General features: G+C 49.4%; 1 protein-coding gene across 1 annotated transcript in view; it reads right to left on the bottom strand.

Annotated features, from left to right (window-relative positions):
• Positions 1 to 21383, bottom strand: part of CD14 (CD14 molecule) — a 38305-nt gene extending 16922 nt beyond the window's left edge. Inside the window, exon 1 of the mRNA XM_075342253.1 lies at positions 21329 to 21383. The gene's annotated coding sequence lies outside the window, so the exon portion shown is untranslated. The remainder of the gene's footprint in view (positions 1 to 21328) is intronic.
• Between the last annotated feature and the right edge of the window lie 1090 nt (positions 21384 to 22473).

Here is a 22473-nt window from a genome sequence, read left to right as displayed (position 1 = left end):
ATTTGATGTTTAAATTAGTGGTGTTTTTTCCTCTTATTTTATTCCGTTGCTCCTTTGAGTATGCCATTTCTTTCTTTATTTTTTTTAAATCCAGCGTCAGCACCCGGCACACCTGGGCAAGTGCCGGGGGCCCTGGTCCACCGAGGGGGCCCATTTGCTGACGGCAGGGTGGCATACCGCCAATGGCGGCAGGCCACGCAGTTGCTTTGGAGCCTGTGAGTCAGAGAGGCCTGGTACCAGCGCTGCACCGCCCCCATCCCCCTCCTGCGGCTGATACAATTGAAAGCAACGATGACAGAGTGAGCGGCGCACTTCCTCTCTCATCATTCTCCTGCAGCGTCTGTCTGCGCTCTGCCTCTGACAGCTCAGTACAGAGGATCGCGATGACGTCATTACTGTGCATGCCTGTGGGCTGAGCTGTCAGAGCGGCAGAACAGTGGACACGCTGAGGAGACCGGAGCAGTGGGGAACGAGGAGAAGTGAGTATGTATTAATCACGGTGGCCAGACGACTATGGGGCTGCATAATGCTGCCACATGGGGGCTGCATAATGCTGCCACATTGGCGCTGCATAATGCTGCGACATGTGGACTGCATAATGCTGCGACATGGAGGATGCATAATGCTGCGACATAGGGGCTGCATAATGCTGCTACGTAGAGGCTGCATAATGCTGCTTCATGGAGGCTGCATAATGCTGCTACATGGGGGCTGTTGGTGTATTATTCTGTATGGAGGACTATGGGGGCTGCATAGAATTATATGGAGTAATATGAGGCTGCCTTAAATTATGTGGAGCAATGCATTATGTTATATGGAGGAATGAGGGGGCTGCATACTTCTATACCCCAGAGAGCTGTATAACCCCTCCACCCCAGTGCTGTATACCCCCCAGAACTCTATGTCCCTTCCACCCCAGTGCTGTATACCCCCCAGAACTCTATGTTTCTTCCACCTCAGTGCTGTATACCCCCCAGAGCTGTCTGTCCCCCATCTGGAGCTGTATGCCCTTCCATTGCAGTATGTGACCCGCCCACCCCAGGGCTATGGGACACCCGGTGCCGGGCCGGACTAGTCCGGGGGTCGTCAGTGGTGGCTGTGCCCGACTCCGTGACCCTGGTGGGTGTCAATTAATATGGCTTCCGTGGGGGGTGATTAAAGTTTGTATTAGTCGTGACGCCACCTGTGGTTTGCGGCTATCAAGCCGCCGCTGCTGTATCAGGCCTCCACAGGTGGAGCGGTGCCCTGGGGCAACAGTTGGTGCTCGTAAGAGTCTATGCAGTGGTGGAATAGTGCAGGCCGGTACCCCTTCTCTGACGTGTCTCTGTCTGCAGCTGTCTCCTTAAACCTTGCCTTTGTAGGATGAACCTGGCTCGGCCTCCACAACAGCCTCCGGGCTGGGAGCTCGCCTGACGGTTATTTGACTCTTTTCTAGAGGTTCTGCTGTGGGCTGTGGTCCGGGGAGCATGCAGCCTCCCTGGACCTCGGTTTCTACTGTTAGAGATGATTTTTCACTCCTCCGGTTTCTAGGGACCGTCCCCTGTTGCAGCTTGATCCCTCCACCGATGTTCTTGTGGAACCGGCCACCAGCTCAAAAGCTATCTGTGGCCCTGGAATCCCTTCTCTTCCTCTGCTTGGTGTCACCTGGACCCTCTGAGTCCCAGGTTCTTCACCAGGAAGCGTCACTTTCTTTTCTTAGCTCCTGTCTTACTAGAGCTTTCTTTCTGCTTCTCCTTCTCGTCTGCCTTCCGCAGACCTCCTCCTCCTTCTCCCCTCTCTCTCTCTCTCCAAACTTGACCTTCCTTTCCTTATCTGCTCTCTGGTGGCTCCTCTCACCTCCCCAGTTGCTAAGCTGTACCCTATAGGAGCAGGGATGGGTCTTACGGCCCCTCCCAGCATGCAGCATGGGAGGGTTGCTGCCACTGTTCCTGGTCCCAGTGTGTACCTAACAATGGGTGTAGTGTAGATTTGCCTGGGGACTGGCGTTCACTCCTTTCCTTACTCAGAATGGGACATCACACCGCTGGATGGGGTGCAATGTCCTGTGGCGACGGAAGCCTCAGGGGCGCTACACTCCCCCACAGAGAATCCCAGCACATCCTCGGGCTGAAAAACAACAGAAAAATGTGGAAGGAATTGTAAAATTTTTGTTATGCATAACATAAAACAATAAAACTTTTCTTCCCTTTATGGGAGGCGCAGATACTTAAACGTTGCAAACTTTCTTATGAAGAAACTCTAAGTGTGCACTTCCAGTCCATTGCACCGTTTAGTACTTCCACCATAATTCTGGTAGGGGGCACAACAGGTGCAACTATTTACATTGATCTTCTGACCACACAGTCCAGTGGCCCAAAACGTCTTTTAACTTTCTTAACTTAGGGGGGGGGGTTGCAAAGAAAACGAACCAGCCACTAAGTCCAGTGGCCTGGTAACACAGGACACATTACATTCACCGGGGACCACATTCCAGTTCCGTGGCCCGGTAACACATAAACAAGGGGGGTGACATCTTCAAAAAGTACAAGGGGCAGTAAGGCAGGAAGGGTGTCGTCTTCAAAAAGAACATGAGGGCAACACAAAAGGGACATCTTCACCAAGGGATGAGGGGCTGACAGGGGCTACATACAGTTCAGCATCTTCTTTTCTTTCTTCATTACTTGTGAGGATAGATGCGGGGGTCCCACTCCGGCATTGCTCCAGGCAGCAGGTAGGCCAAGGAGATCAGGGTTTGCGTCTCCTGGGAGCTGGTCGCTGGTCTACTATGGGGCGTTGCAGCCTGGGTAGGAGGGGGGCTGCTTGCAGGCACAGCACGGCTTTCCTGTACAGGACTGCTTGCTTGCAGAGGGCTGCTGGCTTGAGAACGGCGGCGCCACTCTGGCTCTTCGGGGGCCTCCTTCTCCCGCAGGACATGTACACTCAGGGCATACCAGCCACGGCTCCCCTTCAGCCGGGTGTACTCCACCAGGTCGCCGGGCTGGACATCGCGCCCTGGGTGGCCCCTAGACAAGTGCTCCTCAATGTCGCGGCGGGAGACAAAGACATCCTTGCCCAGGCCGGGCTCCCAGATGAAGCCCCAGCCTTCCTCCAGTTTAAACTCAATTACTTGGCCCTTCATCACTGGGCCCTGGCACCCCTTTCGGCTTCTCCGGATCCGGGCCTTAGCAACCAGATTGGACTCCTCCTCAGCACGGCGCCTCTCCACCCGACTCTCCCGCTCCTGCTGGTACTCTTCCAGCATTTTCTGGCAGGCCAGTTCGGTAGCCATCGGGGTCTCTTTGGGGCGCAGCGGCCGCTGCAGTTCCCCACTATTGATGGGCACAGTGTCCCAGTTCACTCCCGATGACGTCGCTCCCAGGAGGCTAACAGGGGGACTCGGGAGGGGGTCCACTAGCTGTTCGGGGTCCATACCGCCCCAGGCGCCATCTTCAGGGGCCTCCGGCAGGCCTCCAGTGCCCTTCAGAGCGTTAGCGGGGCTGGCGGGGCAGTCTAGTGGGGCTGTGGAGGGACTGGGCGGTGGCACTTGGTAGGGCCGTGGGTCCGGACGGGTCGGAAAAGTATATTGCTCACCCGCATGCTGTTTGGCGGCCTCCATCCTGTAGCCCACGTCCTCGGGTGCCATCTGGTTTTCACTCCGCCATTCCACCTCCAACTGCAGTGTGTTCAGCCTCCGGGCAAGGATTCTCATCTCCTCCCGGATCTCGCTCAGCTCAGGGTCCATTCCTCTGGTTCCCGGTGCACTCTTCTGTGGCTTCTCCGCCATGCTACCGGCCTGGGGAACGTTCGCTGCTACACTGCTCGGGTACTCGACCACGCCACTCGGCTGCACCCTTTCCCCTCTTGGAGGCGGGGCCGGAGGCTGCACCAGCATCTGGCGCCAGACTGGCGCCCAGCCCATCACGGCTGGCATCGCTCCGTTTACAATCAGGTACATTCTTGCTCTTGTCTGGTCTGGCATTTAGACTCGTTCTGCCAGACAGCCAGCTTTTCTAGGCGCCATGTCTTCTTCCGCTCTCCATAGCGGGCACTGCTTCGCACTCTTTTCTTAGACAAGGGGGCGGGGCTTCTTTTCGCGCTCTTTCTGCAGGCACGCCCCCCTTCTTCCCGCTCTCAGCAGCGCTAATGGCGGCGGTTTCCACAGTAAAACACACAGTCTTTTTAAAGGCGCACAGTACCCGGCGGGCGCCGGGCACGAAATCCTGTTCGTGACGCCAAAGTTGACTCGCCCAACCCAGGGCTATGGGACACCCGGTGCCGGGCTGGACTAGTCCGGGGGTCGTCAGTGGTGGCTGTGCCTGACTCCGTGACCCTGGTGGGTGTCAATTAATATGGCTTCCGTGGGGGGTGATTAAAGTGTGTATTATTCGTGACGCCACCTGTGGTTTGCGGCTATCAAGCCGCCGCTGCTGTATGAGGCCTCCGGGGCGATGGAATGGCAGCAATGGTGGTACTGCTCCCCACAGGTGGAGCGGTGCACCGGGGCAACAGTTGGTGCTCGTAAGAGTCTATGCAGTGGTGGAATAGTGCAGGCGACAATAACTGAGACAACACCAGAAGGTACAATTCCAAGGTCTTTACTCACACTTCCTGGGCTCAAGCACACTGGTGCCTCTGGACTGCTGAGACCCACTGTCAGGGACCTCCGCCGATCCTGAGTAGATCCAGGAATGAAAGCCGGTACCCCTTCTCTGACGTGTCTCTGTCTGCAGCTGTCTCCTTAAACCTTGCCTTTGTAGGATGAACCTGGCTCGGCCTCCACAACAGCCTCCGGGCTGGGAGCTCGCCTGACGGTTATTTGACTCTTTTCTAGAGGTTCTGCTGTGGGCTGTGGTCCGGGGAGCATGCAGCCTCCCTGGACCTCGGTTTTTACTGTTAGAGATGATTTTTCACTCCTCCGGTTTCTAGGGACCGTCCCCTGTTGCAGCTTGATCCCTCCACCGATGTTCTTGTGGAACCGGCCACCAGCTCAAAAGCTATCTGTGGCCCTGGAATCCCTTCTCTTCCTCTGCTTGGTGTCACCTGGACCCTCTGAGTCCCAGGTTCTTCACCAGGAAGCGTCACTTTCTTTTCTTAGCTCCTGTCTTACTAGAGCTTTCTTTCTGCTTCTCCTTCTCGTCTGCCTTCCGCAGACCTCCTCCTCCTTCTCCCCTCTCTCTCTCTCTCCAAACTTGACCTTCCTTTCCTTGTCTGCTCTCTGGTGGCTCCTCCCACCTTCCCAGTTGCTAAGCTGTACCCTATAGGAGCAGGGATGGGTCTTACGGCCCCTCCCAGCATGCAGCATGGGAGGGTTGCTGCCACTGTCCCTGGTCCCAGTGTGTACCTAACAATGGGTGTAGTGTAGATTTGCCTGGGGACCGGCGTTCACTCCTTTCCTTACTCAGAATGGGACATCACACCGCTGGATGGGGTGCAATGTCCTGTGGCGACGGAAGCCTCAGGGGCGCCACATATGCCCCCCCTCCTCAGTAATATGTATGCCCCCCAGCCTCGCCTGTGATGTATATACAGCAGTGACAGGGTGCTCTGTGTACAGCCATGTCTGTAGCTCACGGCCACCAATCAGCGCAGCACAGCCACATGCCCAGGAGGAGCTGGACAGGAAACAAGCGGGGGAGGTGAGAGAGGCTGCTGCTGGATTCCCCATATTAAAAATACCTCTAATGTGTCTGTATGTGTGTATGTATGATGTGTATCTATGTATGTCAGTGTATATGACTGTGTACAGATTTGACTGTTTATATGTGTTTTTTCTGAATTTCTCTTTTAAATATGTATATGTACGTTTTCCTGTATGTGTATGTATCTGTGTATGTGTGTGTCTGCTTGTGCATGAGACTCTTTCGCCCAGGGCCCACTAAAATCTGGAGTCGACCCTTCATGTGAGCCACACCCCCTTCTAAAGACTATAAAAATTTGCATCAAATATAAAAGCTCATATCTGTGAAACTGTATGGCGAATTAAAAAACAAACAGATTACTAAGGGGTGCAGTGGGAATAAAATCACACCAAAAACTGGGTACTTGGACCTGGTTGCAGATGCCATATAAGCCAACATTGTGCTGTGAAAAAAAAAGTGTTAAGGCGGCTTTGCACGTTGCGACATTGCACGTGCGATGTCGATGGGGTCAAATCGAAAGTGACGCACATCCGGCGTCGCAGTCGATATCGCAACGTGTAAAACCTTTTTGATACGATGAACGAGCGCAAAAGCGTCGTTATCGTATCATCGCTGCAGCCTCCGACATTTCCATAATGCCGATGGTGCGACAGGTACAATGTTGTTCCTCGCTCCTGCGGCAGCACACATCGCTGTGTGTGAAGCCGCAGGAGCGAGGAATATCACCTTACCTGCCTCCCGGCTGCAATGAGAAGGACGGAGGTGGGTGGGATGTTTACATCCTGCTCATCTCCGCCCCTCCGCTTCAATTGGCCGCCTGCCGTGTGACGTCGCTGTGACGCCGCACGACCCGCCCCCCTAAGGAAGGAAGCGGGTCGCCGGCTAGAGGGACGTCGCACGGCAGGTATGTGCATGTGAAGCTGCCGTAGCGATAATAATCGCTACGGCAGCTTTTACTAGATATCGCACGTGCGACGGGGGCGGGACTATCGCTGCAGCATCGGTAACACATTGTTACCGATGTCGCAACGTGCAAAGCCTGCCTTAGTCTCTTTGTCTTAGGGTTTCTGGGAGTCTAAGAAGATGATTCCTGTGATGGAGTGATATTGTGGGTTGTGTATTATTTTGTGAAGATTCGTATTTTAGACGTTGTGCTTTGTCCACTCTATGTATTATTTGTCCTGTCTGGAGGTTAATCACCCCCTTCCAGGCTTTTGTCCCTAAGTCTGGGGGAGGGAGGCCTGGAATCCACCTAACCTATCTGTTTACATGGCGGAGTATTCAGTCTGTCTGAGAACTTCAAGAGACAAGCAGGAAGATTGATCCTCTGGGTAGAAGCTGCAGCTACACACAGCAGCCGTTGAGAAACCCCGATTTCCCTGGAAAAGGACTGCTGGAGGATTTTGATTCATCCCTGGGACATTTATCCCATTACTGGACTATTTTGCACTCTGTGTGGTGGATTATTTGATGGACATTCTGGATTGCATGGAATAAATATTCTTTGGATTGTTCAATCATCTCTCGCTCTGTTAAGCCCGCTTTACACGCTGCAATGTATCTTACAATGTGTCGGCGGGATCACGTCGTAAGTGACGCACATCCGGCATCATAAGTTACATTGCAGTGTGTGACAGGTACGTGCGATTTCGATTGAACGGTAAAACGTTCTTCGCACGCACATCGTTCATTTCTCTAGAATTGAACGTCAGATTGTTCATCGTACCCGTGGTAGCATACATCCCAGTGTGTGACACCCCGGGAACGATGAACAGATCTTACCTGTGTCCTGTGGCTGCCGGCCAGCAATGCGGAAGGAAGGAGGTGGGCGGGATGTTTATGTCCCGCTCAGCTCTGCCCCTCCGCTTCTATTGGCCGGCTGCCGCGTGACGTCGATGTGACGCCGAACGTTCCTCCCACTCCAGGAAGTGGACGTTCGCCACCCACAGCGAGGTCGTATGGACGGGTAAGTACGTGTGACAGGGGTTAATCGTTTGTGCGGCACATGAAACAAATTGAAAGTGCCGCACATACGATGGGGGCGGTTACGATCGCATACGATATCATATGCTGGATCGTAAGGTGTAAAGCAGGCTTTAATTGTGTGATATTGGAGAAGGACCCCGTGACAGTTCCCCACTAATTAGTTTTTCAGATTACACTGTTCTACAGCCAAATTAGTTCAAAGATTAAAACAATTGGCCTTAACTAAATTTATAGTGCTGAAAAGAATATGTTAATTAAATTTGCTGAATGTTCTAAATTTCAAGATCTAGAAGAGGGTGTAATTACGCATGACACCTTTCATGCAGGTTTGTATAAAAACTCTGTCAATATTTCATCATCATTATTGCATTGTTAGTAGCTAGTCTATTACATCATTTATTTAGTCTATAGAGCCTTCAGTATTCTATAATCTTATGGTGTATAAAACAAAAACATCAACTCTGCTCCAATGACATAATTCTAATTACATTTGCATCACCTATTTCTATAAATGCTCTCTGTGAAAGGTATACATTTTTAAGATTTCTTAGCTTAGTTCCTTAGCATATTGTAATAATAATATTTATTCACATTTATAGCACCATTAATTCCACAGCGCTTTAGATCAGAAATACTGTCTCCATTGGGGCTCACAATCTAAATCCCCTATCAGTATGTGTTTAGAGTGTGGGAGGAAACCAGAGAACCCAGAGGAAACCAACGCAAACACGGGAGAACATACTAAAATTGACATGATTCTATATGATTTTTTTTCCAGATATGCCTCATTCTTGCATTAGCAAAGCTGAAGTTTTGCTGCATATGGGGAGAAGTCACCTTTGTGTCACAAGGGCGAAACTTGACTACCATGATAAGAAAAGCCTACAATCTATATTTTGGCTGCAGAATAGGAGATCAGGGTTATAGTTGGGCTCCACACATATGCTGCAATAGATGTGCGTCACATCTTACAAAGTAGTTGCACGGAAAGAGGCAATCTATGCCTTTTGCAGTCGCAATGATCTACAGAGAGTGGACTGAGCACACTACCAATTGCTAATTCTCAATGGTGCCCCCATTAGGAAAGGAGTTTCAAGGAAGAAATGGACTTTACAGTATTCACACATTCCATCTGCAATATGCCCAGTACTGCATACAGAAGAATTGCTGGTTCCAAAAGCACCAGAAATATTTTCAGTCCAGTCAAGTGAAGAAGAAGGCGCTTGGAGTCATGAAGCATTTTCCTCTCACGACCCAGACTTTCTGTCAGCAACCTCAACTGAACCCCAACTTATAACAAGAAAGTGAAATGAGCAATCTTGTAGGAGATTTGGATCTGCCCAAGAGTAAGGATGAGCTCTTATGTTCCAGGTTACAGCAGTGGAATCCCCTAGTGGCAATGTTTGGATTTCTTTGTTCTGCAACCATGATAAAGACCTAAAGACCTTGTCCAATACTCCTTCATGGAGGTCCATCTGGTGGCATGCAACATCATCATCTGTTTAATGGAAGCTCTGAAGATAAGTCATAATCCAGAGGAATGGAGGCTCTTCGTCGATCATCCAAAACAAGCCTAAGGCTACTTTCACACATCAGTTTTCTGTATTCAGGCACAGTCCTTTTTTTTCCTGATCCAACGGATCCTGAAAAAAAAGTGAAAACCGTATCCACCGGATCCGTTTTTTTAACGGATCCGTTATGCCGGATCCGTTAAAAAACGGATCCGGTGGATACGGTTTGCATCCGTTTTTGCATCCTTTTCGTCCGTTTTTTGGCTGGATCCGTTTTGTTAATTACATTGGAGCATGCTCAGTTTAGAAAAACGGATCCGGCGGCCGCATCCGTTTTTTACCGCATTACGCCGGATCCGGCGTCCATAGGCTTCTATTGTAAAACACGCCGTATCGCGCCGGATCCGGCGCGATGCGGTTTTTTTGCCGGACAAAAAAACGTTGCAAGCTACGTTGCCTCCGGCCGCCGCTTTAACTAATTTTGCCGCATCCGGAAAAAAACGGATGCAACGCAAAGCCATCCGGTACAATCCGGTAACAATGCAAGTCTATGGGGAAAAAACGGATGCGGTACCGGATCCGTTTTACCCGTTTTTTTCCGGATTGAACCTGATGGCAAAAAACTGATGTGTGAAAGTAGCCTAAAAGATGTCTTCCTGCATAATGGTAATGCGCTACCTTCAATTCCAGTTGGTTATGCACTCCACATGAAAGAAATCTATGAGAACTGAAACAGCTGCTGAGATTCCTGAACTATGGCCAACATTTGTGGCCCATCTGTGGTGACTTAAAGGTGCTTGCCCTCTAACATGGTCTCCAGGGTGGATATACAAAGTACTGCTGCTTTCTGTGTGAGTGGGATAGTCATGCAAGAGAATATCACTACAATAAAAGATACTGGCCTCTACGACATTCCCACACTACGAAGACAAACTGATAGGGAATTTAGATTAGGAACCCCAATGGGAACAGTGATGATAATTAGTGATGGGAACTAAAATGCTCAGGTGCTAGGTACTTGACTCAAGCAACTTGTAATGCTCAACTTGAGTAACAATACTAACAATACCTAAAGAACAATGCTAGGGGCAAGGGACGGTACATTTGCCTGATGGCACACTGGGTGACTCTTGTGGAGGCTGGGAGAGAGTTGGACCCTGGGAATACACACGTACTACCGATGCCAAGGATTGCGGGCTTCAGGGTTTCCCAAACCTCCTCCTTCTCCATCTCTGATTTGTCATCTCCAAGCATGTCATCCATATCATTCGCAAGCTGTAAGCACTGCAGCACTGTCTCGATGAAACAGCAACAGGCTATGGTGAAATTCATTTCTTTATGAACCTCTGAATTGTAAAGCGCTGCAGAATATGTTTCCGCTATATAAATGAAGATTATTATTAGGTGACAAACAGCACACTGCCGCAGAATTGTTGAAAAGTGTAACGTGCCAGACAAAACTGTGACTCTCGCCGCTTAAACTATAAGCAGGCATGGTCGTGTGTAAAAATGGCCATAAGCTGGTGGCAGCACTGAAGCTTGGCAAGCTCGCACATGTATCATGCCTGGCCCACGTGTTCTACTTAATGGTTAAGCACTTTTTGAAAATCTACCCAGATTTGCCTGAGCTACTTGAAAAGATACTCCGTGTGTGCACTCCATTTATACCCCGCAGCCTTTCACATGATCCTCAGACTATACGCATTTTGACCATCATTAATTCCTGGTTATTCACTCTTATCAAACCCTGCTACAAGAAGAACTTTCCATCAATACCAGTAGGCCCTAGTTGAACACTTAGTAAAAAAAAATCCCAGTTGACAATGCTTACAGCAGAAGTCATAGTTTCTTGGATAACCAAGGAGTAAAGATGAAGGAGACACATTCCAGGTCCAACAGAGGCAAGGGAACACTATAAGAGGTCTGGAACAGTTTCATTAGACCATCCCAGTGCCCAGTCCATGAAGCCTGGGGTACTCTGACGAGGAGCGTACAGTTTTGGAAGATGGTGAAGGAGTATCTGACCGATCATACCAGAGTCCCCCATGATTCATTTGTGTCATATAACTATTGGGTATTCAAGCTGGACATGTGGCATGAACTTTCCCTCTACGCCCTAGAGGTGCTGGACTGCCCTGTCGCTAGTGCTTTGTCAGAGCAGGATTTTAGTGCCACCAGGGGCATAATAACTGATCAACTGAAAATACTGACAGTCTAAAGGGGGCTTTACACGCAACAACATCGCTAACGAGATGTCGTTGGGGTCACGGAATTTGTGACACACATCCGGCCTCGTTAGCGAAGTCATTGCGTGTGACACGTACGAGCGACCGCTAACGATGCAAAATACTCACCAAATCGTTGATTGTTGACACGTCGTCAATTTCCCAAATATCGTTGCTGATTTTGGACGCAGGTTGTTCGTCGTTCCTGATGCAGCACACATTGCTACGTGTGACACCCCAGGAACGACGAACAACACAATACCTGCGTCCTCCGGCAATGAGGTGGGCGTGACTTTCATACGGCTGTTCTCCGCCCCTCCGCTTCTATTGGACGCCTGCTGTGTGAGGTCGCTGTGACGCCGCATGAACTGTCCCCTTAGAAAAGAGGCTGTTCGCCGGCCACAGTGACGTTGTTAGGAAGGTATGTATGTGTGACAGGTCCTAGTGATATTGTGCGCCACGGGCAGCGATTTGCCCGTGACGCACAAACGACGGGGGCAGGTGCTTTCATGAGCGACATTGCTAGCGATGTCGCTGCGTGTAAAGCAGCCTTTACTGTTCTCAAAATGAACAAGGTCTAGATTGGCCCCAACTTTTCAACCCCAGCAGATCACAGCAGCGGAATATAAAGCCAAATCAAGTGTTCCTTTTTTTTTTCCTTTTGCATTCCCATGTACCCCTTTCCACCCTCAAAAAAGTGTATGGTTCAAGGTTTTTTTTTCTGGTCCTCCTCCTCCTTCATCCTATCAACAGGGTTATCATGTGACTGTAGCACCAAATTTTTAGAGGGCCAACAGCTGGCCCTCGCTCATAGTTTTTGGAGGACCAGCAGCCGGCCCACACTCATAGATTTTTGGAGGGCCAGCAGGTGGCCCTCACTCTTAATTTTTGGAGAGCCTGCAGCATGCCGTCATAATTTTTAGATGACCAGCAGTCGACCCTCAATCATAATTTTTAGAGGACCACCAGCCAGCCCTCGCTCAACTAACAAAACTTCTCATTGTTACATATAACTTAATTTATGGACATCTATTGTTTTATTTCTTTGTCTATGTGGATTAGATGGGTTGTTACCGACATCTGGTGAGAAACTCATCTCAATTTCACTTTTAGAAATATATTAGTTAACATTTTAGTGTCTGTGGGAAAAGAAGACGTGAAGAGGTGCTGTAAGGGGTGGGCAGACCCCTTACAAAGAAGCCCAGTACCCCCCGGAATGTTGATGTCCTTTAATAAAAATGTTTTTATTGTTAATGCATTGTTGTAGTGGGTTCCCCTAGTGGCCGGGTGGGACGGCTGTCACCACAGAAACAGGGCAGAGGAAAGGAGGAGCCGGCAGCAGAAAGGGGAGGGAGGTGAAGTGTTGGTTAGAAAAAGTGCAGAGTCACAGTCAGTTGGATCCGGGACATGAGAGGGTGAAGATCAAGGGGCAGAGTGTGAGGGCTGTTAAGCGGGGACGCCGGAGAGAACGGGAGTGGACGCAACCTCGGAGAGTGAAGCAGCCGGTGTGGGTCCGGTGTGTGTGTAACCGACAGTGGGAGCCCGGTGAAGCGGAGTAATCAGGGCACATCCCCACGTGAGGGAACGTCAGGGCAGGTTGTCCCCCAGCCTCAGGAAGTGTTTTTTTCTCTATGCAACAGCCGGATTGTGTCTTCGTGTGTAAATAAAGATGTCTTATGGTTTCATCACATCCTGCCTGAAGACTGTTTGTACAACGGCCGACGACACCAACACACTCTGCCCCACCAAGTCAGCCCCCGACCTTGAAGTAGTGATGGAGCCAGGGGAGAGCCTTGAATCTACCGAGGCCACGACTACAAGCCCAGAGGCGCCCTTGGCTCATCATTACATGTGGCGTAGTCGGCAGGATGCGATTCCCCTGCCAGGAACCCAAGAAGCCGGAGATCAAGTGGTGCCAAGTGCACCGTATCCGGGCTATGAGAGAAGATTTCCAGTCCCATGGTGGGAGGAAGAAGTGCCCCAGGCGTTGGACCGGGCACGAGATGGCGACAAGATGGCCGCCATCTGTGAAGTTGAGGAAGAAAGGGCGCGAAAAATTGGCGCCAAGAGAAGAGCCTGGGGCTGGCCGGTGCTGAAGAAGAAGCACAGAGTACTCCGCCTAAAGAGGGGAGGCGTCAGCCCCAGGGCACGAAGAGGGAAACATGAAGTGGGCGGTATATTGAAGGAAAAAAAGAACCGCCGCGGAGGAGTCAAGATGATGTGTGAGGCTGGGGGTGGAGCTTGTTCAAGAGCGGGAAACATAGGCCCGCCTCCACTTCCTCCAGTCTCAGCATTGACTCCGCCGCCATTTCTAGCAATACAGCAAGAGAAAGCGATGGAGACTTCCGGTCAACAGCAGGATCTCGCCACCGTCATGGCCCTGACCAGCCTGGGCCGGGAGCGTCCCAAAACCGCTGCTGCAGCGGAAGCGGCTCTGCTTGATCTTCCGACCGGGCCAGGAGGCCCAGCACGTCCTGAAAAGGTGACCTGGCTGACCACCTGGGACGCGACGACCGGAGGCACCACAACGGAGGTACGGGCGACCTATGCTACCCAGCTACCGGTGGGGAATCGGCCCCGGGGGATTACGTATGCCCCCTTAGAGACACCTCCGCCCGTCGCCACGGCCGCAGTACCATCTGTCCCCGTGCGGGAGTCGGCCGAGGAACTTGCTGAGCGGCTGGAACAGGACCACCGGGGCTTCTTTTGGGACCCTGTGTCCCCGTCTTCTACATCGTACCCAAGGGCCCCGTCTCCAGTACCAGACCCCGTCCGTGAGCGGCTGCTTGCAGAGACCGTCGTCCGGGAAATGATGTCCGGTCCCGGCGCTGAGGAGCTGGCCCTGCAATTCACCACTGGTATAGTGGTGAAATTCAACCAGCAGGAGGGCTACGGGTTTATTCGTGAAGCAAGTACCGGAGACGATTATTTTTATAATCGGGTCCACCTGGACGTAGAAGGTCTACCAAAACGGCTCCACACTCTGTATCCGGGAGAGAAGGTACAGTTCTTACCCGAGGCGGGTAGTCGCGGCCTGTTTGCGGTTGGAGTGAACCGGATGCCGACCGCCCGGGAAGCGGCTCAGTGGCAACAGGAGCTGGAATGGGAGGAGCACCAGGAACGGCGCCGGAGCCAGCCAAAACCGACGCCGACCGAGGCCTCTCATTCCAGGCGCACCGTGGCGTTCCCATCGGAGGTGCAGTCTGGCCCGACCGCTGACTCAGACAAGGGTACCCCGGTGGTGGCGGTTAACCAAAGTGTGACCAATAGACCGGTGATCGTTCTGGACGTGCCACAACCCGCGCTTCAACCACCCCGGGTGGCGACTCCATCACCCCCGCCGGGAGCCGAAGATGCCACGCCAGCGGAGCCCCCTTTCGCTCCTGTATCGTTCCGGAGGCTACGCCGCCAACCTGGGCAGTCCCTGGGTGCCTATATCCAGGCTCAGGCGGCTGAATGGAAGCAATCCTGGCCTCCGGAGTAGCTCACCACTGCAGCCAGCTTGTTGTTTGACCGGCTGAAGTTCATGTTCAAGTTGTTAAAGCCCGGGGAGAGTTCGCTGTCAGACTGAGTCAGGAACTCCTCCGCAGGGCGAAGGTTTGCCGTTGTTTTAAGTGTTGCTCGCCATTTAAGACCGGGAGCGCTGTTGAGCCTCCGGGCGCCATCTAAGACCGGGAGCGCTGTTGAGCCTCCGGGCGCCATCTAAGACCGGGAGCGCTGTTGAGCCTCCGGGCGCCATCTAAGACCGGGAGCGCTGTTAAGCCTCCGGGCGCCAGCAAGGACCGGGAGCGCTGCTAAGCTGCCGGGCGGTGGACTGGACTGCAGGTTACCACCGTGATGTGGCTGTCGTTACAGTTTATATGTTTTTAGATTTATGCCTTGCCGGGAGGCTTAGGCTTAAAGAGGGGAGGTATGTAAGGGGTGGGCAGACCCCTTACAAAGAAGCCCAGTACCCCCCGGAATGTTGATGTCCTTTAATAAAAATGTTTTTATTGTTAATGCATTGTTGTAGTGGGTTCCCCTAGTGGCCGGGTGGGACGGCTGTCACCACAGAAACAGGGCAGAGGAAAGGAGGAGCCGGCAGCAGAAAGGGGAGGGAGGTGAAGTGTTGGTTAGAAAAAGTGCAGAGTCACAGTCAGTTGGATCCGGGACATGAGAGGGTGAAGATCAAGGGGCAGAGTGTGAGGGCTGTTAAGCGGGGACGCCGGAGAGAACGGGAGTGGACGCAACCTCGGAGAGTGAAGCAGCCGGTGTGGGTCCGGTGTGTGTGTAACCGACAGTGGGAGCCCGGTGAAGCGGAGTAATCAGGGCACATCCCCACGTGAGGGAACGTCAGGGCAGGTTGTCCCCCAGCCTCAGGAAGTGTTTTTTTCTCTATGCAACAGCCGGATTGTGTCTTCGTGTGTAAATAAAGATGTCTTATGGTTTCATCACATCCTGCCTGAAGACTGTTTGTACAACGGCCGACGACACCAACACACTCTGCCCCACCAAGTCAGCCCCCGACCTTGAAGTAGTGATGGAGCCAGGGGAGAGCCTTGAATCTACCGAGGCCACGACTACAAGCCCAGAGGCGCCCTTGGCTCATCATTACAGTGCCCCTAGTCCAAATTTTGCCCTGAGGCCCATAACACTCTATTTACGCCTTTGGCTCTAGTGATAATCTCCTGCTGCTAAAACATTTATTTTATCAAAACTACTGCAAGAAGTCTAGTAAGTAACACATCGCTGGAATCAGGATTTCTGCTTTTTTATTATACTCCTCTTGGTTTAGGGGCAAGAACCTCGTGACAGATTTGGTTTAAAAATACTACTAAAATATAAATATAATATACACTATAAGGGCTCATGCAGACGACTGTATTTTGGGTCTGAGTACGGTCTGACAAAATATCAGATTGCACTCGGACCAATGTCATTTTGTGGGTTTCTGTAAATGCCAGATTTTTTCCTCGGATCAAGTCTGTTGGAGGAAAACAGTCACAGCATTAATGACACATCCAAGTATGATCCGACTTTCACAGACTGGTAAAATGAGGAAAATGGAAATAATTTATTTTCCTAACTTCTCTACATCTGAGAAAATCGGATCATACTCTGATCAGACGCTGATCGGAGTGAGAGTAGAAGAATCAAACCGATTTTCTCGGATGTTCATGTCTTCTCATTTACATTTCTTTTACATCTTCTGGTTTCACCAAATTCCAGAGTGTCTGATTATTACAATACGGGTAAGGATTCCTTCATACTTTGTGTACGGATGTTTTTTTTTTTCTTTTAACCAAAATACCATAAATTTCATACATTTTTACCCACACTTTTTATGGCATTTTTTTATGCATATGTATTTTTTCATATATATTCTCTTTCATAAGGAAAAACATATGGGAAAACATAAAAAACATACCTAAGGCATCCCCATTTGTGATAAAAATTTCTCATGATCCAAACAATTCACAGAAATTGCAAAAAACACCATAAAAAGTGAACTGTTCATAGTATGTTTCATATTTTCCTGCAATCAACATATGGCTGGCATATTAAGTAAAAATGTAAAATGACTTTGCTCCTGGTTCTCCGGTTTCCTTCCACAACCCTACGATTGTGAGCTTCATTGGGAAGACCAATGATAAAGTATATAAAGTGCTGCGAAATATGATAGCTCTATATAAGCAATTTTATAATCTAATATATAAAGCTGAATGAATGTGTGTGTGTGTGTGTGTGTGTGTGTGTGTGTGTGTGTGTGTGTGTACAGTGCTGGCCAAAAGTATTGGCACCCCTGCAATTCTGTCAGAGAATACTCACTTTCTTCCTGAAAATGATTGCAATCACAAATTCTTTGGTATTATTATCTTCATTTAATTTGTCTTCAATGAAAAAAAAAAAAATGTCATAAAGCCAAATTGGATATAATTCCACACCAAACATAAAAAAGGGGGTGGACAAAAGTATTGGCATTGTTTGAAAAATCATGTGATGCTTCTCTAATTTGTGTAATGAACAGCACCTGTAACTTACCTGTGGCACCTAAGGCTGCTTTCACACCTCCGGTTTCTGCAATGCAGCACAATCTGGCACTTTGCAGGAAAATCGCAACCGTTTTTTTATGCTGCCGGTTGCATTTTTTCTGCATAGACTTTAATTAGTGCCGCATTGTGCCGCAAGGCCTTACGTTCCATCCGGTTTTTGCCGCATGCAGCAGATTTAGCCGATGCGGCGGCCGGATGGAACGTTGCCTGGCACGTTTTTTCGTGCGGCAAAAAAAAACGCAGCGCGCCGCATTCGGCTGATGCGGTGCATTTTTCAATGCATGCCTATGGCGGCCGGATGCGGCAAAAACCGCATCCGGCCGCCGCATGCGGTTTTTGCCACTGCGCATGCTCAGTAGCATGCCGCAAGCGGCAAAAACCGGACGGGCCGCATGGGAAAAACGTATGCAAAGGATGTGGTGTTTTCACCGCATCCGTTGCATAGGTTTCACAGCCGGATTGAGCCGCAGAGCTCAAGCCGGATGTGTGAAAGCAGCCTAACAGATGTTGGTAATCACTAAATCACACTTGCAGCCAGTTGACATGGATTAAAGTTGACTCAACCTCTGTCCTGTGTCCTTGTGTGTACCACATTGAGCATGGAGAAAAGAAAGAAGACCAAAGAACTGTCTGAGGACTTGAGTGTCCAAATTGTGAGGAAGCATGAGCAATCTCAAGGCTACAAGTCCATCTCCAAAGACCTGAAAGTTCCTGTGTCTACGGTGTGCAGTGTCATCAAGACGTTTAAAGCCCATGGCACTGTGGCTAACCTCCCTAGATGTGGAAGGAAAAGAAAAATTGACGAGAGATCTCTACGCAAGATTGTGCGGATGGTGGATAAAGAACCTCGACTAACATCCAAACAAGTTCAAGTTGCCCTGCAGTCCGAGGGTACAACAGTGTCAACCCGTACTATCCGTCGGCGTCTGAATGAAAAGGGACTGTATGGTAGGATACCCAGGAAGACCCCACTTCTTACCCCGAGACATAATAAAGCCAGGCTGGAGTTTGCCAAAACTTACCTGAGAAAGCCTAAAATGTTTCGGAAGAATGTTCTGTGGTCAGATGAGACAAAAGTAGAGCTTTTTGGGAAAAGCCATCAACATAGAGTTTCCAGGAAAAAAAAAAAGAGGCATTCAAAGAAAAGATCACGGACCCTACAGTCAAACATGGTGGAAGTTCCCTGATGTTTTGGGGTTGCTTTGCTGCCTCTGGCACTGGACTGCTTGACCGTGTGCATGGCATTATGAAGTCTGAAGACTACCAACAAATTTTGCAGCATAATGTAGGGCCCAGTGTGAGAAAGCTGGGTCTTCCTCAGAGGTCATGGGTCTTCCAGCAGGACAATGACCCAAAACACACTTCAAAAAGCATTAGAAAATGGTTTGATAGAAAGCACTGGAGACTACTAAAGTGGCCAGCAATGAGTCCAGACCTGAATCCCATAGAACACCTGTGGAGAGATCTCAAAATGGCAGTTTGGAGAAGGCCCCCTTCAAATCTCAGGGACCTGGAGCAGTTTGCCAAAGAGGAATGGTCTAAAATTCCAGCAGAGCATTGTAAGAAACTCATTGATGGTTACCGGAAGCGGCTGTTCGCAGTTATTTTGGCTAAAGGTTGTGCAACCAAGTATTAGGCTAAAGCGGGCTTTACAAGCTGCGATCTCGCTAGCGAGATCGCAAGCGATCGTACCCACCCCCGTCGGTTGTGCGACATGGGCAAATCGCTGCCCGTCATGCACAACCTCGCTTACCCCCATCACACGTACTTACCTGCCCTGTGACGTCGCTCTGGCCGGCGATCTGCCTCCTTTCTAAGGGGGCGGGTCGTGTAGCGTCATAGCGTCATCCCGCCCACCTCCTTTCTTCCGCATTGGCGGTGGACGCAGGTAAGGAGATGTTCCTCGTTCCGGCGGTGTCACACATAGCGATGTGTGCTGCCGCAGGAACAACGAACAACATCGCTAATTAGAAGAGAGTAATTTTTTGTTTTAGGACGACCTCTCCGTGGCAAACGATTTTGGCCGCTTTTGCGATCATTTTAGGTCGCACATTAAGTGTCACACACTACAATATCGTTAATGGCACCAGATGTGCGTCACAAACAACGTGACCCCGACGATAAATCATTAACGATATCGTAGCGTGTACAGCCCGCTTATGGGTGCCAATACTTTTGTCTGGCCCATTTTTGGAGTTTTGTCTGAAATGATCAATGATTTGATTTTTGTTTCATTCTCTTTTGTGTTTTTTATTGCAAGCAAAATAAATGAAGATAATAATGCCAAAGAATTTGTGATTGCAATCATTTTCAAGAAGAAACTGAGTATTATCAGACAGAATTGCAGGGGTGCCAATACTTTTGGCCAGCACTGTATGTATGTATGTATGTGTGTGTGTGTGTGTGTATGTCCAGGATTGGCATCTGCACCATCGCAGCTACAGCCACAAAATTTTGCACACTCACACTTCTGGACCCCGAGAGCGTCATAGGCTATGTTGTGAGGCGAAATTTTAACCCCACGTGTTCCAATTTACCAATCAATTTTGCCCCTATCTACATAATGGGGGAAAAAGTGAAACGAAAAGTGTTGGAGGCAAATTGACAGCTGCCAGATGTGAACAAGGAGGACTTAAAGAATGAGAGAGATGACGCCAAAGAGTATATACCGTACAGTTGTTAAGATGGGGCCCCAACATGGGATACTCACCACACTCGGGTGAACACACACACACAAAATGCGCCACACACTACCACGTGCTTGAACACATATACCACCCTCAGCACACATCTCACCACACATACACCAACCTCACCACATAATCACCCTAAACACACACAAGTCTGGTATTATCCTTCAAAAATAAAAATCTGATTAATAAGCAGCCAAACTACAAGAACAACAAATGTACCACATAGGAAATACGGCAGCTGTCAGTCACATGACCTGTCTATATGTGTATGTGTGAGCTAATATATACTGTCAGGGGGAGGGCTTTCTGTTGCCTGGAGATTTATCAGGCTGCCAATAGCAACCAATCACAGCTCAGCTTCTATTTTGCTACAGTTAATTAATCTGAGCTCTGATTGGTTAATATAGGCAACAAAGGACATTCTCAGTATAACAAAGCTTGTGTGAGGTAATAGGATGTCAGTTAGGGTGTATTGGTGGAAAAGCTGATGTCAGTCACATTACCTCTATGTGAGAGGATATAGAAACTGTCAGTTACAGACTATTTTTATAACAATAATGCCTCATAAGAAAAGGAATTCCTTGGCACGAATGTCAGCTGATGCGAAAAGAAAAGCTGCATTTCTATCTATTTGTTTTGTGGTTTTTGTGTGCAGAATAATTTTTGTTAATACATTCTATTTTGTTAACAGCAGTTATTAACCCGGGCGAAGCCGTGTAGTACAGCTAGTAAATAATAAGGGTATGTGCGCACGTGTGCGCTCTGCACCGCACACAAAAGGTCCGCTTCAGAGCGCAGCTGAAAAGCTCCGTTTTTGAAGCACCTGGTGCCTGCAGAATTCGTGCGCTCTGCATGCTGCCTCTCCCTATAGACAGCATGCAAAGCGCACGAAAGAAGTGACATGTCACTTCTTAGAACGCGCGTTTCTGGCAGCAGCCGAATCGCTGCGTTCTAATACGCCACGTGCGCATGTCTCATGCACAATCTTCATATATTGTGCTGGGGACGCAGGACGCATGCAGTTACGCTGCGGTGCAGAACGCAGCGTAACTGCGTGCAATACGCACACGTGCGCACATAGCCTAAAAGTGCAAAACCACCTTGAGAAATTTCACTGCAGTACTTTGCTTCTGGTTCTATTATCATGCTATCTAAATAGAAGTTTTGGAAATCCACCAGAAAAGTTAACTGCTCTGTAATGCACTAATTAGATAAAACATCAAACATATAACATCACATAAAACCTTATAGAAAGGCACCTACTTTCAGTCGGTGGCCCAGACTTTAGTCTTTCTTGTCAAATTCTCTTCTTCTTTCCTGTGCTGCTGGAAGTGAGGCAATTTATATCCCGACTCTCCGCCTTCCAGTAAAGTTTAACTCACACAAAAAAATGCTGGCATGAGAGAACAGACTTCCTTTTGAGATTCTCATATTGCGTAATAGTAATTCTGAATTGCATCTGCGCTCGGCAGTAACACAGATGCTATGTTATTTTAAGAATTCCTACGAGCAGAGGTTAGGTCATGCTAGACACTTGTCCTATTGATATACACTGACAAGCAAAAGGATAACAATGTTTTGAACTTTTGATTTTCAGGCTCCATATCTCACCATCGACAACGGCTTACAACGTGAGACTATCATCATCTTATAGACAATCATCTTCGCTATCTCATACATAAATTTGACTTGGAAATATTTACCATATAATTAATTGTGCAGTTTCTTGTAGTATCACTGTATTGTTACTGTTTTGCTCCTGGTTTTGAAAGAATCTTGATTGATATTCCTGTACACAACAAATTATAGCCGGTTCTCACATTCCCTAATAGCTCAGTGTGTTATTAGGTGTTATGCTCGCCGAGCGAGCAGAGATGTTTAGCGAACCCACTAGGTCAGAGTGCACAGAAAACCCAGAGGGGCTTAGCTACGGACCTGAGCCTGGTCTTCTCCAGAACCCCTAAAGGTGAGGGTGTTACGCTGCAGGTATGAGTCCGGGTGCCAGTCAAAAAGACTGATGCTGCGTTTGCTGGCCCCAGGGGTACAAGAGCAACAGTCTCTGGCAGTAGGTCACAGCACCAATAGGTGTCAAGACTCCATCCGGGATGGATGGACGGCAGCAGTGGACGATACTTCGTGGCAGCGGATATTGTGTTAAGCAGCCGGAGTAGTGGCTCGCAGCAGCAGCAAGTAGAGGTACTCTGTAATGCAAACAGGTTTCAGCAACAGAACTAGAAAAATGTAGCAGCGGCAGCAGCACAGTGCTAGGGGACCTTAGAACTAGCAATATATGGACTTTTTGCCCAGGCACCACTGATAGCGCAAAGGTTCCTTTGTTGAGGAGAGCCATAAAATGAAATACTTAATTAACCTCTGGACATAGAGCATTGTGAGAAGTGTGTTCAATT

The sequence above is a fragment of the Anomaloglossus baeobatrachus genome, chromosome 4 (genome assembly GCF_048569485.1).
Source record: "Anomaloglossus baeobatrachus isolate aAnoBae1 chromosome 4, aAnoBae1.hap1, whole genome shotgun sequence".
NCBI lineage: Eukaryota > Metazoa > Chordata > Amphibia > Anura > Aromobatidae > Anomaloglossus > Anomaloglossus baeobatrachus.
The sequence above is the reverse complement of the archived record's forward strand: the minus strand, read 5'-3'. Positions and strand labels throughout refer to the sequence as shown.